This window comes from Mauremys mutica, chromosome 23 (genome assembly GCF_020497125.1).
Source record: "Mauremys mutica isolate MM-2020 ecotype Southern chromosome 23, ASM2049712v1, whole genome shotgun sequence".
In the NCBI taxonomy this organism is placed as follows: Eukaryota; Metazoa; Chordata; order Testudines; family Geoemydidae; genus Mauremys; species Mauremys mutica.
The window spans coordinates 17,181,255-17,205,559 of NC_059094.1; the positions used below are offsets into that span (position 1 = coordinate 17,181,255).

At 48.0% G+C, this 24,305-nt stretch overlaps 1 long non-coding RNA gene across 1 annotated transcript in view; it reads left to right on the forward strand.

The window, feature by feature from the left end:
• The window catches only part of LOC123355571, a 129,348-nt gene that overhangs the window by 86,994 nt on the left and 18,049 nt on the right, over positions 1–24,305 (forward strand). The window contains exon 2 of the long non-coding RNA XR_006575142.1: positions 677–773. This is a non-coding gene — a long non-coding RNA (uncharacterized LOC123355571). The remainder of the gene's footprint in view (positions 1–676; positions 774–24,305) is intronic.

Below are 24,305 nucleotides of genomic sequence, written 5' to 3' on the forward strand. Positions count from 1 at the left end.
CCAGGAGGGTGGCGCACCCCCCACCCCACCCACCCCCGGAGCACCCCCAGCCCTGGAGTGCAGGCTGACCCACATTAGTCCCAGCCCCGGCCTGGGGTCCCAGCCACAGGGGAAGATCCCCCCACAGCACAGAAGCAGGCAGGGGCCTGGGGGTGGAGCATGGGGGGGCATGCAAGGCTGTTTGGGGAGGCTCAGCCTTCTCTTGCCTTCAATACCTGCCACTCGTGCTCACAAGGCTTTATTGATCAGTGTAAACATATTGGGCTTGATTCCGCACTTAATCATGCCACTTTTCCCCTGGGGTCACCCCGCAGATTTTCCATGTATATCTGATGTAATGGAGCAGAGAATCAGGACCTTTCTGTTGCACGTAGGAAGCTGGAGCGGTGTTTGGGTGCACAAAACGATTTGTTGGAACAGAAGGTGACGGGACCTGGAGAGAAGATGTAGGGCCTGCTTATCCAGCTGGCGACGCTCATTTCTAACCCCCTGCCCCATAGCACTTGTGAAACCCACAGCACATTTATTAGCAACTGCAACACACAGGCTGGGATGTTTTAAGGATGTAGGTGCCCAAATCCCATTAAAAAATGAATGGAGATAGGATGCTTAATTCCCACGTGTGCCTTTGGACCTCTCCTCCTTAACCATTTCCTGCATCTCTTCCTATCCACAGAGCTCCCACCCCATCCTTCTGCTAGGCACGGTGCAGGCTGCAGCTCCAGAGAGCTCCATGTGCTACTTGCCTCCTCGGTTTCAAAACCACTTACAAGGTATGACCTGGCTAATAAGTGGGGTGCTTTAGCGCATTATCGCGGCAGTATGGTGCAGGGATTGAGTCACTGAAGTGATTATCCTGGGAATGTATGGGGCCATAAATGTGTCTCTTGCTCATAACCCAGCTGAAAGGCCTACAAGGCACTGCCAGGCTGCTCTGATTCCACCCGGCTCTGCTGCATTTAGATTGCAATTAGCGTATGTTGGAGGGGAGAGGGGGTTGGCTGTGCTGTAATTCAATGCAGGTGAAATTCACCCCTACCCAGGAGGGTAGAACAACACTTGTGCACCACTAATGTCCCTCTTAAGCCCCTTAAAGCTTTTGAACAACTTAAACCATTAAAGGCCACAGGAGTCTCACCCTGAGCATCGGAAACGTGGAGGATTTTGCAGTTTAGATCTGTGTTCCGCTCCCCGGCTGGAGCACTGGGCAGGCGGAGCAGGACAAGCCCCCACACCCCAACCCCGCTCCCTGGCTGGAGCGCTGGGTGGCGGAGCAGGGCAAGCCCCCATGCCCCGACCCTGCTCCCCAGCTGCACGCCTGGGCCCAGAGAACCCTGGGTAGCATGTCCATCACCCCCAGTAAGGCTGGGTGGGAAGCAGCCCCGATTTCTCCTGTCCCCCCTCCCCCCTGACCCCATCATTGTTCTCCCACCCGAAGTCAGGGCCCACCCAGGTGTCCCGTCCTGGCTACGCCACTGTTGCAGGGTGTTTGTAAAGAGCAAAGCAACAACATTTCTTGAGCTGATTTAAGTCACTTTTTTTTTCAATTCCCCAAACAAGCCTTGCCCAAGCTGACAACTTCCAGTACACACTAAACTGCCCCTAGTGAAAACATCCCAGTTAGAGAGCCCTTGACACTGGCCTGCAAAGCTGCGAGTGGTCTGTTCTCCTGCTCTAACCAAACAGGCCGAGCTCCCAGATGGCTAGTTGCCCCTTTACGGAGATCAAAAGGGACATTTTAATGAATACTAATAATCTGGAAATCATAACTTTCAAATGATTGAACAATTACTGTGACTCTGAGCAACCCTCAAGCCATTAATGAGACAGCCATAAAGAGGTGGCAAACCCATTCTGATTAGGGGCTCACAAACCTTCTCTTATAATATCCAGGAGAGGCACCTTTTCTGCACTCACTCAGCACATGCTGCCTTCACGCAGCTAATTCACTCTGGACACCAACTCACCAAAGCTCTCTGATGCCCATTTATTAATTGGGTGGGAGAAGAGGGAAGAAGCCACCAGGAAAACACATCTGGTCTGTAATGAGCTGGCCCCTTCCAAAATTCATTCCTCAGCACACTGACTGATAGAGAAGTTCAGGTGCACCCTGGATGCATGTGCCGAATATATTATTTATGGCTCTTTGGGAAAGGTTGCTGCCCCATTTGGCCATAATTGTGGCTTGATTTAAAGACTTTCTTCCCCCTTCTTTGAGCTAAACCTTTATAGCCTTCCTTGGAAAGCACCGAGCTGAGGTTCCCAGCCCAGGAAAGGTGGTCTTGCCTGCCGGTATCAATGGCTATTTCTGTTGTCAATTTGTGTGCGCCAGGTGAAATCGATGCTTACTGATGACTAACCGTTGAAATCGAAAGCCCAGCTAGACAGGAGGTTAGACTAGATGATCACAGTGGTCCCTTCTGGCCGTTTAATCAATTAATCTGTGAATCTTTAGGGCAGGAATTGCTATTTACTACACATCTGAACGGTATCATGCACAATGGGGCTTGATCTCACCTTGGGTTTTAGGTGCCATCGTTAATCAAATAATTAACCACGAGATGCAATGGTGGTTGAAAGAACATCTGTTTGGTAGCTGGGGTCAGACTAGAGCACTGAAAGCTCCTGGGGTAAGGCGATGGGAGGGAGCGCCATCTAGTGGTTAATGCAAAGGTTCTGTAGTGGGGGGCCCAAACCTGGGCGCAGTGCTCTAGATGAGGCCTCACCAGTGCCGAATAGAGGGGAATAATCACGTCCCTCGATCTGCTGGCAATGCCCCTACTTATACAGCCCAAAATGCCATTAGCCTTCTTGGCAACAAGGGCACACTGACTCACATCCAGATTCTCATCCACTGTAACCCCTACGGCCTTTTCTGCAGAACTGTCGCTTAGCCAGTCGGTCCCCAGTCTGTAGCAGTGCATGGGATTCTTCCGTCCTAAGTGTAGGACTTTGCACTTGTCCTTGTTGAACCTCATCAGATTTCTTTTGGCCCAATCCTCCAATTTGTCTAGGTTACTCTGGACCCTATCCCTACTCTCCAGCATGTTTATCTCACCCCCCAGCTTAGTGTCATCTGCAAACTTGCTAAGGGTGCAATCCATCCCATCATCATTAATGAAGATGCTAAACAAAACTGGCCCCAGGACCAACCCCCAGGGCACTCCGCTTGATACCGGTTGCCAACTAGACATCGAACCGTTGATCACTACCCTTTGAGCCCGATAATCTAGCCAGCTTTCTATCTACCTTACAGTCCATTCATACAGCCCATACTTCTTTAACTTGCTGACAAGAATAGTGTGGGAGACCATATCAAAAGCTTTACTAAAGTCAAGGTATATCACGTTCACCGCTTTCCTCATATCCACAGAGCCAGTTATCTCCTCATAGAAGGCAATTAGGTTAGTCAGGCATGACTTGCCCTTGATGAATCCATGTTGACTGTTCCTGATCACCTTCCCCTCCTCCAAGTGCTTCAAAATGGATTCCTTGAGGACCTGCTCCATGATTTTTCCAAGGACTGAGGTGATGCTGATCGGTCTGTAGTTCCCCAGAGTCTCCTCCTTCCCTTTTTTACAGATGGGCACTACATTAGCCTTTTTCCAGTCATCCGGGACCTCCCCCGATCGCCACGAGTTTTCAAAGATAATGGCCAATGGCTCTGCAGTCACATCAGCCAACTCCCTCAGGATCTTTGGATGCATTAGATCCGGCCCCATGGACTTGTGCATGTCCAGCTTTTCAAAATAGTCCTTAACCTGTTCTTTCACCACTGAGGGCTGCTCCCCTCCTTCCCATACTGTGCTGCCCAGTGCAGCAGTCTGGGAGCTGACCTTATCTGTGAAGACCGACGCAAAAAAAGCATTGAGTACTTCAGCTTTTTCCACATCCTCTGTCACTAGGTTGCCTCCCCCATTCAGTAAGAGGCCCACACTTTCCCTGACCACCACCGCCTTGCTAACATACCTATAGAAACGCTTCTTGTTACCCTTCACATCCCTTGCTAGCTGCAACTCCAATTGGCCTTCCTGATTACACCCCTGCATGCTCGAGCAATATTTTTATATTCCTCCCTAATCATCTGTCCGAGTTTCCCTAGCTATACTTTGGGCATGCTGCTCTGGCAATGTAGAGGACTCTTAGAGTATGTGGGAAAGGCCCTATGAACATCCCCCTCCCCCTACACAGCCATAGAGTTAGTATAAGGCCCCAGACACAGACCTCCCCATCTGGGGTGGGTCAGGCTGGGTGTGGCCAAAGCGCATTGCACTATGGTTATTCTTTATTTCTTAGGAGTTAGGGGAAGCAAGGGATAACTAGAGCAGCCTCAAGGCTCCTCTAACTTATACCAAGGACTGGGCTGACCTCTGCCTGGACCCGTGATATGGGGTTCACAAAGGTGGCTTCAAGACACTTCAGCCCCACCCCATCTTCCACTGCTGCATCCCTGTTCCAAGTGCAGGAATGGAGGAGCTGAGAACCAGGCCTGTTCACTGGCTTGACATCCCCATATGAGGGTAGGTAGGGGAAGCAGCTGCTATTCTAGCCCATGGGATGCAATGAGTGTGTTGCATACTGAGGGGAGTCCAGCCTCCCTATCTGCCCCCCAGGTACCAGGCCCAGTTGCTAGAGCCGTGCATGGGCGAAGGGTGGATTTTATGCTAGGTGAAGAATGAGCGCGCGTGTCTGTACACAGCTACAGATGGGTGCGTTACATCATATTTATTTATACTGCAGCATTTCCTCATGGCAACTGGCAGGTTTGCTTTGTTCTTCACCAGGCCTTTTATTAACACATGGCTGGATCCCTCTGTCTATCTGCGCCCATGTGTTAGTGATCAGAATGTGTGTAATTGTGCATCTGCCCGGAGAAACAGGGATGTGATGGTTGGGCAATTGGAAGTGGATGTATCTTGTGCCATGCTTTCAAAGGAGGTGGCAAAAGATGGTCCTCGCAATATATGTAACTCCTATGCTGGCACACGCCATCCTATCCCTAATGTCTGCAAGGACAAATGGACTTTGGGTTAGTGTCTCTAACGTATCCTCTACCAGGGCCTGTAACCTGCCTCAGCAGGGGCACAGAATCAATGATCTAATGGGCTTCTGTGATCCTACTTTTTGCCTAAGAGCCTGTTTGGACAGGTGCCCAAATTTGCCTAAGAAAAGGTGGGTTTGGGTGGGTTTTCAGAGAGCACTGCCCTTTGGACAAGCCTGGAGGGCTGGCAACCCTATCAGAGAGAGAGCATAAAAGACCATCAGAGGGCAACTTTCCTGGGCAAAGGCCCTGTGCATTTCATACCTTCAGCTGGAACACACAGTTCCATCTCGCTGACTTCTCAGCTGTCTCCCTTTCAAGTCACCTCCAGGCTGAAGCCTGGCTCTGCTGTGCGGGGGACTCTATTTTCAGATGAGGAGCGACAGAGTGCATGTTCTAGGCACAAACGGCTGGTGGCCCCTGCTGCCAACCCATTGCTCTTTGCAAGGAGCTTTAACTGGAGCCATCAAATCCCTGCTTTGGAGTTATTCTCTCTCTCTCTCTCTCTCTCTCTCTCTCTTATGCTGGTTTTAGGGGCTGGTAAAGGGCCAGAAGATTAAGTGCAGCAGCCTCCTGTATATGATCGACCATCTCCAGAGCCTTTAGTCAGCTCCCTTTAGTTTTACAAGCCTGCATAGCTCTGTAACCGCTATTATGAGCTGGCTCCACAGGGCCACACCACTTCCCTGGCGAACTGTGCAGAACATTCACTTGCATGTGGGTGGAACAATGCTGCCCCATTCCTGGTCCTTGTGGTGATTGGCTCATGCCCTGAAGCATGAGGTTGATTTATCCTTAACTTTGTGATTGTATAAGACAAACATTATTACTGGCTGTAAAATGCCCCAGCCTTTGTTTATACCTATCAGTTCCCAGGTGCAGGGCAAGAGGGAATCTCGCCCGTTGAACGGTAGGTATTCCATGATTAGTCACACTGAGATCGAGGGGACAGCTTGCAGAGGAAGGTGGTGCTCCAGGGACCGGCTTGCGAACCTCTTACACTGCTAAGCAGTCACTCGCATGAGTAGTCTCTTTGCAGAGAGCACTGTTGAGGTGAACAGCTGCTTAGCAGTTAGGGTTGCCTCCAGGATTGTCCCAGTGTCTCCAGGAATTAAAGATTAATCTTTAATTAAAGATAATTTCATGTGATGAAACCTCCAGGAATTCATCCAGCCAATGTTGGCAACCCTATTAGCAGTGTGAATAAGGGCTCAGGAACCCAGACCGAAGTGAATAAGGATTATAGAAGCATGCCCTAAATTAGGACCATTGCTGTTCTCAAACACGCCCTCCTCAATCCAGTGTAACTCTACTAACAGGGATAGAATTGGTTCCGGCGTTATCCTGGTGTAATTGAGAACAGATTACAATCCGTCAACAGTAAGGGCCAGATTCTGCCCCCTCTCCGTAGCATCACACTCCACTAATAATCCCCTGGGTTTCATTAGCACTATGCATGGTGTAGTTCACTATTTCCCATGAATAAGGGAGGCAGTGTTTGCCCAGGTTCTTTAGGATGCTGGCCTCCCCAGTTCTCGGCCTCATCTTGCAAGAGTCCCCATGAGGCATAAGACTATTACTGGGGCCTGTCTCTTCTACTCAAAGTGCAGTGTCCAGCGCCCATGGGTGCCAAGCAACCACCATCGCTGCCCAGGTGGGATGGGCTCTGGCAATTGGCACTGAATGACATTGTCTAAACCGGGAGGGTTTGTGCGTCAGATGGACGGATGTGGTGCTACTCTGAAATCTGCTAGATCGGGTAACCCAACTCAGATTGTCTAGGAGGTTATTTATTTGTCTCATAAACTGTGGAGCCGCAGGCAGCTAGAAGGAAATTTTTGTCTCCCTCTCCTTCTCCTTTATGCTTTGAACATTATATTTCACTCTAGCAGGAAGGATTTGTCTTGATTGGGAAATTGATTTTAAATCCTACTGCTCATACTTCTGAGGGCTGCTACCTGTGTCTATGGGTCTTTGCTGTCCTCTCTCCCTAGGTCTTTTGTGCTTTTGCACTTCTGCCTTTCCCCTCCCTCCTCTGACTGACACAATTTACGCAGCTCTGAGCAACATCTGGCGTTTTATGTCTTCATTCAACGTATTGATTTGCTTTTATTGCTAAACCCTCCTGCTGCACCAGAGGGAACGGCCACTTCTTGGCCCTGCTGGATTAAATAAGGCCTGACAGGACCTCGGGACTTCGTGCTTGAAAACAAACTCAATGAAAAAAGTTGGCTGTGAATTCTCCGCCTGACAGAGCTGTGCTGGAATGGACGCCAGAGCCAGTGCTTCTCAAGAGGAGAAAAGATTCCGGAAGTGCTGGGCTGACAGAAGAAAGTGGGAGCCTTGTAACGTGAGACCACCAACTGCAACCCTTTTGAGGTCAGACAGCTGTTCAGTGGCCCCCATGTGAAATGAGTCTAGTGGCCACCGGGCAGTTCAAGTGCATGAGTGTCCACACCACGAAACCACTACCACCCTGGATGTTAGTTTGCCCCCTTGAGTGATAGTCTCAGCAGAGGAACCAAAGACTGAATAAGCCAGAGCCCAAACTTCATGGGCCAGGACATCAGCTGGTATAAATGAGCATTCAGTAGATTGACATCCGCTGAGGGTCTGGCCCCATCTCTCTAGTTGGCTGAATCATAGACTTTAAGGTCAGAAGGGACCATTATGATCGTCTAATCTGACCTCCTGCACAACACAGGCCCACGGAATCTCACCCACCCACTCCTGTATCAAACCCCTAACCTATGTCTGAGCTATTGAATTCCTCAAATCGTGGTTTAAAGACTTCAAAGTGCAGAGAATCCTCCAGCAAGTGACCCGTGCCCCACGCTGCAGAGGAAGGAGAAAATCCGCCAGGGCCTCTGCCAATCTGCCCTGGAGGAAAATTCCTTCCCGACCCCAAATATGGCGATCAGCTAAACCCTGAGCATGTGGGCAAGACTCACCAGCCAGCACTCAGGAAAGAATTCTCTGTAGTAACTCGGATCCCACCCCATCTAACATCCCATCACAGACCATTGGGCATATTTACTGCTAATAGTCAAAGATCAATTAATTCCCAAAATTGGGCTATCCCATCATACCATCCCCTATCCCCTGAACCAGAACCCCAGCTCCAAACACTCCGAACAGGGGAGCTTGACATCCAGTTCCCAACTGGACCTTCCTCCAGATTTGTTGTTTGGTTTAGGCTGGGCTCTGGGCAGATCCGAACCCGGGGTGGTTCAGGGACTCACACTCAGGGTTGGGGCTTTTGGTGTCAATGGAACCTGAAACTTCATATTGGGGGTGGCCTTGAACCCTTGAGAAGAACAACTTGCCAAGTTTTGCTCTGATGTAACAAAGACCCTCCCAGAACCGTTTCCTGCTTCTGGAAACCAATCCAAATGAAATGGTATTAAAAAAAATCTACTTTGTTCCCCAACTTCCCTCCCCTAGTTCTTTCCCCACCGCCCCTTGCTAATTCTGTGTTTGTGCCAAGGTCAGTTCAGCTTCCAGCATTTCATGGCATTTCCAGGTGGCATCAGGACCTTTGAGAACTGATCCACTGAACCCCTTCATCTGGGATGCAATTCACTCCACAGCAGTGCGTAGGAAGGATGGTCCAGTGTCCAAATATTTGGGAGATTTGGCTTCACGTCTCTGCTCCGCCCCAGACTTCTTGTGTGACCTTGGGCAAGCTATTTAACCTCTCAGGACCTCAGTTTCCCATCTGTAAAATTGAGATACTAGCACTGCCCTGCCTCCCAAAGATGTTGTGAGGATAAATACATTAAAGATTGTGACGTGCTCAGATACTAGAATATAAATACCATAGATAGTACAAGGCTTATGCATCACTTAAGTCCCAGTGGATTGTCAATGGTGCATGGGCCCCACGCTGGGCTACACACAAGATGTGATTTCCAGCACACTTTAACAGAGCCAAGGCATCGGGATAATTTGGATCAACTTTGCACAAGTTGTCCAGACATTAGGGTGCTGCTTAGAATTGAACACCAAACCATTTCAGGTCCCCTCAGTCCACTATGGAAACTGGCATCGCTCTAAGTTGCAACAGATCATCATGATGACAGACAGCATCAGAAAAGTAATTTTCAAGCTGCCCCTGGGGTAAGTGTTTTGCAGGTTTTCTCCTTCCAGCATGGTGATGGGAAGGGCTGAAGTTAAATTGAAAAGTGAAAAAGGGCTGGTTACTATATTGTCAAATCCTATCGATCAAAGCTTGGCTGGCCTCTGCATCCAGCCCCATTCGTCAGCTTGACCTGAAGATGTTAAACTGAAACAAACAAGTGGAGGGGAGGGAGAGTACTGGATTCGTAAGGACAAGTTAAGTGTGTTTTCTGCTGGGGGTCTTTTACCTCCAGGATGAGTCATTATGTCATCCACACACGTCTTCCAGGGGGGGAAGGAAAACTGAAAAGTGACCGTGTGGTGTTGACATGTCTCCCAGAGACTCAATTTAGATGCATGTTACATTTCACCGGGAAAGTGGTGTGTGTGTGTGTGAGAGAGAGAGAGAGAGAGAGCGCACACCAGGAAACTGATTTGTGTGTAAAAACAACATGGAGTCCTTGTGGCACCTTAGAGACTAACAAATTTATTTGGGCATAAGCTTACATTTGTTAGTCTCTAAGGTGCCACAAGGACTCCTCGTTGTTTTTTGCTGATACACACTAACATGGCTACCGCTCTGAAACCTTATTTGTGTGTATATATGGAAATGAAATAAATTACTCTGTATGTAAAATGGAGGAAAACAACTTATGCATGTGTGTGTTGCTATGTGAAAACCACAGGAGGATGGTTCCTGCATGGCTTGAAAAGGACCCATCACATCTGTTAACAGCTGGGAATTTAGACGGGGGTTGTTTGGAATCTTCAGCCTGGATCTCTCCCAATAGCAGATGTTTGCTCACTTAATAGTAGTGAGGCCCTAGATCCATGTCGTTGCTAAGTGGCTACAGAACAGGTTGGGGTGGGGGCAGTGAGAGTGGGAAGCAGGCCTAATTTCCTACCGTTTTATCACTAGCTCCCCCTCGGGAGGGTCCCTTTCGCCCTTCGCCCCTGTGATGTCGTCATTGTAGTGGTCTCTCAGGTCCTGGTGCAGTGCTCACAGAAGTCACTAGATAGGCTCCCAGTGACTGTGGCAATGGATCAGGCCTTTAGTCAGGTTCTTTCTCAATGATTCGCCTGGTCAAAAATAACGAGGGGGGGGAATGAAAAAGGGTTGCCAGTCTGGGCAGCAGGATGGTCCAGGGCTGGTTTAGGGTTCTTAGGTTCCACTCCCAGCTGTGCTGCTAATTTTCTGCAGTCACTTCACTTCTTTGTGCTTCTGTTTTCCCATCTATAAAATAGGACTATTAATGCCCACTTTCCTCTATGAAGAAACTAGGAACGTTTTTGGGTGGAAAGCAGCCATATATGTGTTAATTACTAGTATGAGTAATTACAGCTGGCAGCCTCCATTCAGGCATGGCCTAAAACCCGAAGGGTGGGGGTGATGCAGGATTAAGGAACAGCAGTAGGACTGTGGGGGGAACCCAGGACTGGATGAGCAGGTGGCTCTGTGGATTGAGATTGGAAGGCATTGGCAGAGCTCTGTGTGGGTGGAGAGCCCAGGGCTCGAATCGCAGGAGAGGCTGTGGATCAGAAACGAAGTGTGTTAGCAGAGCTGGAGTCCAGGGGAGAAGGGGCTCAACTGGAAAAGCAGGCAGGCTGTGGATCAGGCTTGAGGTGCATCAGCAGAGGGGTGGGTGGAGGGGGGTGCACCAGACTGGAATAGTGATGGGGGAGGAGGGGTCAGGATTGAGGTGTGTTAGCAGAGCTGGGCCAGGAGGAAGCTTGCATTGTGCATGCATTCTGCCCATCGCTACTCAGTGCTTTTTCCTTTCACAAGCAACCGCATGATTCACCAAAAAAACAAACGAAAAAGACAAGCAGATGCAGAGCAAAAACTGGACCCAGATGCCTCTCCGATGGCGACTTACTGAATTAGCGGATAAATAGTGCAATAAATTATTGAGAACTGTGTCTTGCACTCAGTGCTGAAAATAAAGCACCAGCCATGCCCATCACTCTTTGCCCGGGGTAAATCACCCTGATCTTTTGCTTAAGGCTGTGGGTTTAAATGGTATCTGCCTTAGGGAATGCACAGTCTGAAGGACTGGGAGAGAGACCTTAACCCCTCCCCTCTTCAGACTCTGCAACCCAATAACAAAAAACCTTGTTTTCCTCCCCGTGACCTTGATGTGGCTCTAGTGGTGTTAATGGAGCCACTCCTCATTTAAATCAAAGAACCGGGCCCCAAGTTCATCGGCTCCATCTCTGATGGGCTGATCCTGCACTGAGAGCAGGATGCTGGGTTGCTCCAGCGTTAACCCGGAGTACCATCCTTCAGATCAGTGGAGTTACTCAAGATTCACGCTGGGGCAAATGAGATCAGGGTTGAGCCCCTGGTTCTAGCAGCTATCGAGCCCGATTCTGCTCTCACAACCCTATAACTCAACTTACAAGTTACTCTTGATCTACACCAGGGTGGTGTAGGGAGAGCCGCATCAAATTAACCCTTTCAGGGGTGGTGTTACACTATCTGCAGTGACACAGACTTCCTCTCCTCCTCTTCTCAGGTCAATATTTCTCTCTCTCTGTAGTAGCTGCGTCCTCCACTCCCAGCAGAAGTAACCTTTTCCCTTTCTGTCTCTTTCTGAGTGTCCCTGTTTCTTTCACACCTTCCTCTCTCACTGTCTCTTCAAGTCTCTTTTGGTCCAAAGCCTTGTCGTTCTGAGCGGGGATTTTGCTCCATGTTACAACCACTGAACACTGTAGATTAGCAAATTAGAAGCACGGCCAAATACCCTAACGGAAGGAGCCAGACATCAGAGGTAGATTTGAAAGCAAGAAAACAATGCTCCTCTCACTTCTGACCAGCTGTGACAGGCCGGTTAAAGCTGACCAGCAGGCCCCCTGCTTAGATTGGAGCAGATCTCAGCTCTCAACTCACTTCTCTTTCAGATCACCAGGGAGAGAACTTCTCCTGGTTGACAGGATTGATCCTTGGAGTTAAAAGTTTATTCCTCCATCAGCACATTAATGGAAAGAGAATTCTGGCTCAGGGAAGCAGCTTATCAAAATATATATATATATAGCAATCCCCCCACTTGCATACATGAATTCATTAGGTGGCACGGTGCCTGGAAGAAGCCAGAGATAATGGGTATTCCATGTGCAACCGCCAAACCTTTTAAATGCAGTACAGAGGAGTGGCGAGGGGAGGTCTTCCATGTCTCCTGTGAACTGTTAGCTCTTCCTCCTGAGCCATGGCTTCGTCGCCACTCCCCTCTTTTTATTAATTTGTATTGGGGTAGCACCTAGGAGCCCCAGTCATGGGTCAGGACCCCATTGTGCCAGGCCAAGCCACTTCCTTTTTCAAACAAGCACCTTTGTACCTTCTCCCCTGCTACCTTTTGTACTCAGGAGGCGCTCCCTGCAGACACCCACAAAGCTGCCTTATTATCCTGCTTCAAACCCCTTTAAATTCTCCTTTGCCCTGATGCCTGCAAAAAACTTGACCAGGTGTAGGCCACTGGGGTGCTGAGACCACCGCCTGTCCTGCTGGCCAATACTGTCATATTGGTTCCTTGTACTCACCCATCTATCTGCCTGTATCCACTTGCTGTTGCTCGTCTGACACTTACATTGTAAGCTTTTAGGGGGCTGTTTGTACAGAGCCTTGCACAGCGAGGGTCCGGTCCATGAGCAGGGCTCCTTGGAGCAACAGTAATACAAAGAAATAATGAAAAAAAAAGACAGTCCCTCCCCGACGCTCCCCCTCCGCTGCCTCTGGTTAGATCCTTCCAGGTCACTAACGTTGACTTGTGGTGATGGAGATAAGAGGGGTTAAATGGGGGTGGCAGGGATAACTCAGTGGTTTGAGCATTGGCCTGCTAAACCCAGGGTTGTGAGCTCAATCCTTGAGGAGGCTATTTAGGGATCTGGGGCAAAAATCTGTCTGGGAATTGGTCCTGCTTTGAGCAGGGGGTTGGACTAGATACCTCCTGAGGTCCCTTCCAACCCTGGTATTTTATGATTCTATGCACCAGCCTTTCTTCTCTGAAGATCTAGGCCCCCATTGCCGCAATTGGGACGTGGCACAGGGAAGGGGTCTTTCAGCCCCCTTTGCACTTTCTGGGTTTGATTCTCTGGTGCCCAGCATATTGGGCCGTCCTATAAATCTAGTGCCTACAGAGCGTGAAACCATGTCTCATAGCCACCTTGCACTGGTGTCAATGATTGCACACGGTGCAAGGCAAAGGGTAGCAAGCTCCATTGGTGTAAATTGTTCCAAGTGTTCTCTCTGCATACAGGGAAATCGCAGGCTAATAAAAACGTGCCGGTAGATGGCACTCGGGAATATGTAGCATTGGTTTGGGGCTTTGAACGCCCAGTGCAGTCCAGTGTGGTGCACTGCCCGTCGCTTCCTTTGGGAGAACTTTACAGCAACTCTTCACATAAGTGACGGTACAAGGTGCAGGACGATGGTGAATCAAGCTGCTTACATCCTGGGTCCAGGAGTAAATTAGAGTCGCCTCAGGCCTCGCTTCCCAATTGTGGTCATAGCGATTTGAAACAAAACCAAACCTTTGGGGATGAAATAAGCAAGGCCGGCAGGGCCAGGTCACAGCCAAGCTGGGCTAGGTATATTGCGGGTAAGTCACTACGCTACCTGCTGTGACAGGAGCAATTTATCTTGCACTGAAAAAAGCAGCTTCTCTCCATCCTGTGCAGTGCAGAGTCATTCATCACTTTTTGTTATTTTTATAACCATACAGGGAGTGCTCTGGTTTCCCCTACCCCAGCCAATCCCCTCTGCAGATGGACAAATTAGCAAGTCTAAAAAGGATGAGCTCAGGGACTATTTTTATTTATGTTTTTAATGCTGAAGCAGAAAGCACCTGGCCTCCCTTTGCTCTGCTTCTGGCAACCGAGCACAGCTCCATCCCGCATTCTAGGGGCTATCGAGGGGAAAGATCAGTTTGAGCAAAGCCGCATGTGCCAGTGGGTGGAGAATGGGACTGGGGGACAGGGCTCCTGGGTGCTGTCCCTGGGTGTGGCTGTGGGTAGTTCTGGGCCTCCCCTTCCATTCTCTGTACAGCATAGGGGGTGATCGGGCTGCTTGGAGACCTGTGGGTGAAGAGCTTTAGGGATGGCAAGGACAGCAGCGGCATACATGGTACAAGCAGGAGCTCTCGCCCTCTGCCTCTGGGAAGGAGCCGTTCACTCTGAACCCGAAGTCTGTGTGTGGGCCCAGCAGTCTAGCCAGCTTGGTCATATCACAGGCCTGGGGCTTTAGATTGCACTGGATTCTTTTATTCATATCTGCACAAGGGGGCCCCTCACTCCTCCATAGCAGGACAGCTGGGTGCTACCCCAGGGCAAAGCCATTATCATCAAAGCCCTGGCCACCACCTGCAGCTGACTCGTGAGGAGAGAGAATGTCACAGCAGAGACTTCCCTGCACCTCTGGATAGTGCCCTGCTAGCTACACCCTCCTTTCCACACCGAGTGGACATCTCCTCAGTGGCTTCTGCCCATCACCTGCCACTCAGCCAGCCTGTCAATTCTGCTGCAACCAAGAGACTTGTTCTGCAAAGTGGCATAAAACAAAGAAGAGGCTTTGCATAATTCTCCGTGTGAGGGAACAGAAGCAGGAGGCTGGGTTCAGAGCCCTGCTTTCATGAAAAGTTTAAAGCGTGCTGGCGAATCCTCTCCGCTCTGTTAAGTTATTAGGGCACAGCAGTGCTCTGAAGGTTGTGCTTGTAAATTTAGAATCCGCTTTTGAATTTTATGCATCATTTGAAAGAGTTTTCCAGTGAGTTTGTTCCGAGAAAGGGCAATGAGGAGAAAGGAGTGGTAGGCCTCACTCTGAATTAGCCTCCTGCCCCGGAGAGAGCTGATGGGGATACTTGCCCTTCTTGTATCCTCAGCATGGACTCGCCAGAGATCCTCTCCTATCGGAGTCAGAAGTTGCTACCATAGACTCATAGACTTTAACGTCAGAAGGGACCATCATGATCATCTAGTCTGACCTCCTGCACATTGCAGGCCACAGAACCTCACACACTCACTCCCGAAATAGACCCAGAACCTCTGGCTGAGTTACTGAAGTCCTCAAGTCATGGTTTAATGACTTCAAGTTACAGAGAATTCAGTATTCACACTAGTTTAAACCTGCAAGTGACTCATGCCCCACACTACAGAGGAAAGCGCAACTCCCCCCAGGGTCTCTGCCAATCTGACCCAGGGGAAAATTCCTTCCCAACCCCAAATATGGCGATCAGTTAAACCCTGAGTATGTGGGCAAGACCCACCAGTGAGATGCCAGGGAAAGAATTCTCTGTAGTAACTCAAAGCCCTCCCCAGCTAGGGTCCCATCTCCAGCCATTGGAAATATTTGCTGAGAGTGTTTGGTGGCTCATGTGACATAAGGTCAATGGGTCATAGTTTAGGGTAGAATGATGGTCATGTGGGTACAGTGCTGGCTTGGGAAGCACAAGAGCTGGATTTGCTTCAATTCTGAGCTCTGCTCCTGACTTTCTGAGTGACCTCAGGCAAGTCACTTAATCTTTCCCTGCCTCAGTTTCTCCATCTGCTAGCTGGAGGCCGTGATGCTCGCTGTCCTGTGTAGAGATCCGTAGTTGGCAAATGCTATTGAAGAGACAGACGTTATTGTTAAAACATTCATAAGACGCCAGACCTCTGCTGGTGGGAATTCCAGTGACGTTAAGTGCATCTCTGCGGATTTATATCAGCTGAGGCTCTGGCTTCAGATTTTGTCAGTAGCCTCAATAATAGTCACGTGTCTCCCCAAATCCTCATGGCTTTAAATGGAGATTTGGGGATTATTTTCATAATTAGTATCATCATTTCTTACTTCGGTAGAATCCATAGTCCTGCCCCATCCAGTTCATCCAAAGTGCAGTCCTGAAGATGCCCTTTAGGTGCCAGAGAGGAAGGATAGTCCAGTGGTTAGGGCACTAACCTGTAACATAAGAGACCTGGAGTCAAGTCCTTTCTGTGCTACAGGCTTTGTGTGTGACCGTGGGCAAGGCTTGTCTCCCTGTGCCTTCGTTCCCCATCTGTCCTTGAGGGCAACAGCCTTCCACTACCTTGCAGGGTGTTGGGAGGAGAAATACATTCAAGGCTGAGGTGTGCTCAGGTAATGTGGGCCATGTACGTACCTTAGATAATATTTCCCTTCTTTTAAATTCCTCCCCCCCCCCCGCCATGTAAAGAACTCAAACACTGATGAGTTAACAGTATCGTATTGCTCTTGTAACCGTCCTTACTTCAGAGACGGGTCCTTCCCTGCAGTGTCAGCCTGGGCTAGAAGCTGAAGCCAGTAAAGCCACAGGCAGCTGCCTTGTGTATGTGTTTGGTCTTTCCTAAGCCATTAAAACTCCACTCTCCCCATTCTGCAAAGCGCTGTGCAACATGCACCAGTTTCCAGCCACAGAGGGCTAGATGGGGCTCTCCCAGTTCTTGCTGAGGCTATGAATCAGAAGGCCAAGCAGGGATTCAAACTGCAGTCCTGACATGGGGTTGCGTGGAGCTGGCTCTCCAGCTGGGGACCTTCCTGACAGTTTTTTAAAAATCACTCTTGCACTTAGGCTCTTCATTATCACTGCTGCTTGCTGGGACCGACAGCTGCTAACAAACGCTAGGGGATTCTAGACAGCTTTACAGCATATCTTCGAGTGCCTCAGGCAAAGCCTGCGATACTGACAGTACGAGAACAGACTGGTTACCTCGTCCATCTTTATCCCATTGCTCTTTATCCCCTTGTATCCAGACCCACCACTAGAGGGCAGCCTATGAAATCATAATCCTAGCCATGGATGGAGTTTGATCCATTCACACCCCATATCAAATTGGAAGGTGATCTTGTGTTTAAAGGAAGCAGAGTGAGGCTCGGGAGAGCTGAGTTTAATTCTCAGCCCAGCCACAGGCTCCCCGTGTCACCTTGGAAAAATCATTTAGGCCCTGATTCAGGGAAGGCAGCTCAGCTTATGGTTCAGTTCATTCCTATTCAAGAAAGCACGTAAGCATGTTCTTAACTTTAAGCACACGAGGGATAGACTAAGGATGTGCTTAGGTGTGTAGCCTGATCAATTATTATAATTACAGAATTATTTATTGGAGTGCAGCATGCACTTGTCGCAGATGACAGCTTCCTTTTTGGGCGGCTACTTAGAGTTAATTGAGAAGATAAAATTTGGTGAAGCACACACAGAAACTTTATGGTCTTATAGTTAATTCAGACAAATATAATTGAAATCATAAAAAAAAAATCAATATGCCTAAGAGTGAGATGAGTGCAGTTAAAGTGGTTTTCTGCATTGTTCAGACTTACAATCTTATTTTGTACATACTTAGAGTCTTGCATTGTGGAGGCTATTGGAAACAAAGGTGGAAGTAAAAGTAAGTGGAGTCCATCAGTAGGGAAATCCTGATTCAGTTTACACCATCTGGGGGACCTGATGAATTAGCAAAATTAGGAAACAAGACTGGGTCTCTTGTACCCCTTTTAATGTAACTTATTGGCTATACAACCATATCGGATCAATTTCCGCAACCACAACAAGATTAATATCTGCCTATTATTCATATGCGGCATTCTGGGTGTTTATAATCATCCCCTAATCATTAATATTAATAACTTGCATTAATCATTTCTTAATCATTCCTGCGCATCACTGTGGTCTAACTGTCTCATTGTTGTCCAGTTACCATATTACAGAAGTCCCCCAAGTCCCCTCCAGCTTGGGTAACTTGCGGTGTACTGGACATTTTGTGGTTACTTGTTTGTCCTTCCAAATGCGAGTGTAGAATTTGCGACCTGGGGTTATTTTCTTGGGCCTGCAAACTTTTTAGCTAAAATTCAGCCTTTAGCCTGACTACTCCCGCAAGGCCTCACCCCAATAAAATAAGACTTTAACCATTGCAAAGGCTAATAACCCAGTGACGTGTGCTCTCCTATATTCTACCGCTTTCATAACTTCCATTACTATTCCTATAATATGCATAGCAAAACAATTATGTTTAACCCAAACTATAAACCTTCCAAGATCAGGTCAGGGGGCAATGGGTGCTTTCTGAAATCAGGGCTTTTATCTCTCTGTGCCTCCATTTTACACCTGTAATATGGGGATAATATTTCCTTTTCCCTGGTCTTTGTCTATTTCGATTGGAAGCTCCTTTGGACAGGGACTCTCTTAGTACATGAAGCATAGAGCGTCACTTGGCCCTGATCTCATTTGGGGGCTCATGGAAAGCTGTAATACACATCATCATCGTCATCGGTTTTTTTCAGGTCACGTCATCAGCCAGGGAGTAAAAATCCATGTTCATTGATGGCAGAAATCTTGCCTGTGGGTTACTCATTTATCTAGTTACTGCCTTGTGGTGCTGGAATTATTATAGGTGCTTGTAGGATTTAACCCTTCTAATCCCCGCCCCCTTAGCCTAATAGGCTGCTCTGTCTCTCATTGTAAATGAACAAAGCAAGCCCTAGAAAGCATCGTCCTGGTTTGCTGATTAGAACCATCCCTCCTGGCCTGGCCTGGAATCTCAGCCTGAATTCACTCCCCCATCCTCGGGATCCCATGAGGAATGGGTTATTGACATACCAGGAGAGGTGGCTTGACAAGCAGTTTCATTCAGGCAGAGGAGCAGCTCAGAATTACCTGAGCTCTCTACACCACGTAGCCGGGGGACGCTTGATTCCAAAGGCCTGAATGTGCACCACCGAGTTTTAAGAGGATGTAAACGAAGTTGTCAAGAGTCTGCTAATGACAAGAGAACAATGAGCCTGGATGCCAAAGTATGTTCCTGCTCTGCATCTATTAGCAGCTAAAATAGCGTTGCTTTCCCAGTGCCACCGATGTTTGCTGGCAGCAGAGACAGTACAGAAATTGGGAACAATTGGAATGCAGGGGAAAGAAAAGGATTTTCCCTATTGCACCACTCCTGAGGGATCAGAAAAATGAGAGAGGCAGCAGACCCACTTCCTCATTTTTTTTCCAGGTCGGGGGGCCAGTGTGTGTTGAAGTGGCCAGAGCAGGGGGTCAGGACTCTTGGATTCTATTCCAGTCTTTGCTACCAACTCATTGTACCTTTGCAATAAATTAAACTCTACTTCCTCTTAGTTTATTTAAAGAGACCTGGCTCCCAGTCCCTTTCTCTAAGCACTAGATCACACCCCTCTCCCAGAACTGGGAAGAGAACCCAGGAATCCTAGCTTGCTGACATCTGCACAAACCACACTCTTCTGCCACAGATGGGAAAAGAACCCAGGCCTCCTGACTCTAACCACTAGGCCACTTCTCTCTCAGAAGTGGGAATAGATCCCAGGAGTCTTCACTCCTGTCCTTCTGCTATCAACATTATGCCACAGTCCTATAGATGACTGGAATAAAGATCTTGTAAACAAAGGGTTATTTCTTGCTTTTCCTCCCCAGCTCAGTTAATGCCCAGTGTGTGTATTGTCTTCTGGTGCCTTCTTCAGGCGGTAATTTCTCGCCCAAGCCCTCTCCATGGTGCTGAATGCAGATTCTTGGGGCTGGCTCTCAGCAGTCGTTGCCCGAGTACTGCACTTTCTTTCCTTTTTCTGGTGACCAGGGGCATGGATGAAATCATCTGTTTGCACTGTGCACAGATGGGAAGGCTTCTTGTTGTATATTTGTCTCCAAGGAAGGATAAGACCCCTAAACTGCTCTTGCACAATTTAAGAGTTTAGTAAGCATTATGTCCATGCAGGATTGTTCCCTACACCATCTTCCTGTCTGGTTTAAAATGTATCTTTCCATGCTTCCAGGTCAGATCACTGCACCATCGAGTGTGTATCACTGTTAGGAAGTTTATCCCAATGTTCAGCCTACATTATTCTGTGCTTAATTTTACCCCATTACTCCTGGTTGTACCCTCTTGGAACAACCAAAACATGAGCAATGTGCACCGGCTTTCCTCCGTGCAGCATAATTAGCTCCTTCACAAGCTATCTCCAAAGAGTGATGCAGTCATTATGCTGGGAAGAGGAGAATTCAGCAGGGCGAGCTGGCTCCAGCAATATGATGCATTTCACTTCCGAGAAAGAACAGCAGACAGCCATTGACCACCCATGGTTAGTTTTATCACCGGTCACCCCAGTAGCTTGGAGGCATGCAGCGATGCCAAATGATTGAAGCAAACACCTTTGGGCATCCATTTGTTTCTGGTAATTAAAATAAAGCCACGCAGCTCAGATGTCATGCTCTTCCAAGGAAGCAGATGCATATGCCGTGCCTTCTACGCTTGTAAAGACATGCCATCCAGAGTGTAAACTCAATGGTAATTTACATTGTACCCCAAAGGGTGGGCTATTGGGAAATAAGATTAGTTGATTCTGTTTGTTTAATCAGAGAGGAGGGAACCAATCAGTCCACTGATGATGGGAAACGTGGTCTTGCAATTAAAGCGCTGGGGACCCAGGAGATCTGGTTCCATTTCCCAGCACCACCAATGTGTGACCTTAGGCAAGTCACTTCCCCTCTTTGCGTCTCAGGTCTCCATCTGGGGATAATGATGCTTCTCTTCTCATGTCTTGGTTGTTTTAAGCAGGGATCTTCAAAGGTGTCCAAGGACAGTAGGTGCCCACTTCCTATTGACTAATTCCCAAAGGCCCCTTTGGAAGTCCCATCTTTAGCTTGTAAGCTCTTCAGTGCAGGGCCTGTCTCCTTCTACGGGTCTGTGCAGCATCTAGCACAATGGGGCCTTGGTCACGGCTGATGTCTGTCAGTACGACCATACTAAAAATGCACAGTCAATCAGTCAATTGACTTTGACTGGTAAGGCTTTTGGTTTTGCTTTTAACTAGTAATACTTACTACTTGCATTATGCAGGTAACGAAATAGAGAAAGACCTGAAGAGAAAACTCCAGGTCCCTGGAACCCAGATTTTGAATCCAAATCAAAACTGCAGTTCTGGACTCTTTCCAAACTTTGCAGAAGTTTGGACCTGGCTGAGAACTTTCCAGCTTGCACCTGTCTCTAATAACAATCATACCGTTTGCGTCTGTAGCATCATTCATCTAGGATCTAGGAGTGCTTTGGAAGCATGAAGTAATTAAGCCTGCCATCCCCCCTCTAGGGAAGGTATTCTGATACTTTTTTAACAGGTGTGTAAACAGAGGCACAGAGAGCGCGAGTTTTTTCATGTTCAAAGCACTTTGCAAACACTGCCCAATTAATCCTTAGACTAACCCTCAGAGTCCCATTCAAGGACAAAGCAAAGTCATTGGCAGAACCCAAAAAAGACCTGGAAGCCCAACCTTCTGGTCCCCTCCCCCAACTAATGGGCACAGTATTGTCAACCTCAAAATGTTCAAAAAGCATGAATCAGGCTCACAAAAAATCTTGAGATTAGCTTCAAAATCATATGATTATGTAAAAATAATAGATTTGGGGTTCTTTTTATTTGCCTTCTGCTGTTTGAGCCTTTAGTGTGCTCTGGGGTCGCATTTTGAAGCTTTCTCTACAGTCATGAGGGCTAGAAACTTATTTTATCTTTAAGAGCGATGGCTGAAATCATCACATCCACTTATGTCCAGGAGCTGCGGCTTTAAGTAAAACAATAATTATCATGAGACTCATGACAAAATCATGAGAGTTGGCAACGCCAGGGGCAATATTAGCGCCTCCTTTATTCTAGGTGTCTCCGAATCGGAAATGATTAGATTTAAGTTGGAAAAAAGTGAAATCCATAATCAAGTTGAGAATAAGCCGCTGGATATGGTGGTAGTTTCTTTTTCAGATATGTCACCTTGGTTTCCCATTGTTAAATGGACTCATTGGCATGCCAGATATTTAGCGTGAGAACACGCTAAAGAGGGCATTTACAGCTCTCCGCTTTCAATCCATACAGACAGCTCACTTAAAAGGCCAATATACTGGCACTAAGAAATGTAACTGCCTCTGCCCCTGTGTCTTAGGGCAGGTGGAAGACTGTCTCCATTATTTATTACATTGTAATCTATATTGCCACTGGAGGTCACAATGGCTTGCTGTGTTTTTGTCCCAGATGCCTTTTTCTACAACCTCTCAGAAAACAGAATATTTGTTAGGAACTGACAATACATCTGTGATCTGGGTGGTTGCTCTATTTGCATGGGCAGCCTCTAAAATAAGGAAAAGGCAAGTGGCATGGTAACCATATACACTTTAATGGTCTTTGTCCTTTTTAATCTGACTTGTAACTATTTTAACACTTTAGAATTTTAGATTTAGTGTTAAGTTTCATTATCCTGCTTTTTGGTTTTTTGCACCTTGGCCTAAGGTTGCTCCTCCTTCCATCATTTGTGGGGATACAGGTTTGGGATTGGAGATTCATTTGGTTTAGGTTTGCAACAGGCGTTGGAGTTGGGAGAGCAAAATGGTTGTTCGGAGTCCTGCCGGGTTTAGATAGCACACACTGATGGCAGATGTGTCATTCTGCTTTGAAACCCCTTTGGAGTTTTGCTTTAACAGCGCCCTGTCTAATTTTCCTGTCAGAACAAAAATTATAGTTTTAGCTTTGCTAGCGGCCTTCTGCGCTGCGCTGATGGTCTGAGACGGCTGGTTAAAATTGTTCGTTCAGTTGGTGAGTTTAACTAAATTGGTGTATTTCACGTATCCATAGCACATCACCGTGGACCGTTCACAGATGAGTTCTGGGTCATGGTGACCCTCGTATGGCTTTGTGTGAGTCTTGTCGCATGGTATTTAGTCGAAAACACTTTGTCCCAGTTTTTTCCTACTGCAGTGTTATGAGCTACGGGGCCAGAATCCTCAGTCAGTGAAAACTGGGACAGCTCCACTGACTTAAATGGAGATACGTTGATTTACAAGTCCTTGGCATTATTATTATTATTTACTCCAGCTGAGGATGTGGACCGTGGTTTCCAACTCTTCATGTACCAGTCCAGACATTAAAGCTCCATGGCAGAAGTTCATGACCAAATGAGATATCACTTGGACCATCGAGGTCTCTTAGGCTGTGAAGAATGTCCCAAGGACAGGGGTGTATATTGGTCCTTTCTGTCTAATATCTGATTAATCAGCCCACCTTAGTGAATAGTTGCTTACAGAGCAAAGTGCCACTTAGGGTGCGTCCATACTTACGGCCGGGTCGATGGGTAGCGTTCGACTTCTCGGAGTTCGAACTATCGCGTCTAATCTAGATGCGATAGTTCGAACTCTGAACGCGCTCCCGTCGACTCCGGAACTCCACCACCGCGAGCGGCGGTGGGGGAGCCGCGGACTTCGATCCCGCGGCGTCTGAACAGGTAAGAAGTTCGAACTAAGGTAGTTCGACTTCAGCTACGCTATTCGCGTAGCTGAAGTTGCGTACCTTAGTTCGACCCCCCACCCTATTGTAGACCAGGCCTTAGACTCCCGGGTTCCTGATTCTGCAAGTGTTTATTTGGCAGTGTCATGCTTGGACAAGTCACTTCACCTCTCTGCACCTCCATTCACTTAGAAGTAAGCAGGGGTAATAATAATTAATGTCCTTCAAAAGTCTATTGGGAGCCTTCCATGATATCCATAAAAGGCTTTGAGGTCTTTGGATGAAGCTGCCTACTATAAGAATAAATGCCTTTATCTACGCACACTGTACATAGGCAGGAAATACCATGGCCCCATTACCTCAGCTGGGGTAAATCAGCATGGCTCTGTCAAAGGCACTGGAGCTACGCATATTTACCCCAGCTGATGATCTGGCCCCATGTAGTTTTAAAAACCCATCTACCTCCTAAGGAGCATCGGAGCCCTTTTATTAGCCTGTAAGAAGGCAGAGTTGCGTCAAGTTTGTGTAGTGCTAATTATATTTTCTGCCAAGTTCTACTTACACTGTTAATTATTAATTAATCTCGCTCTCTGTTTTTAGCAATTACCTGCCCTGAATCACCTTGCCGCTAGAACTTCCTGGTCCAGTGCCAGCTCACGTTGCTGAAATGCTCTGAACCAGTTTAAGATATTAATATGAATGTAATTCTACTTCTATTGCTTGCCCCAGAGCCACGTGGGCCCCCCTGGGGCTGCAGGGGTGCATTAGCCCCTTCCAGGAGCATCGTGGGGCCAGGGCCAGCCGAAGTAAGTGCCGCCTCCTTTAATGGGCAGGTTCTGAATAGCTCTTCCACCACCTAACTTGCAGCCTCCCAGAGCCACTCTCCCATGCCCCCTC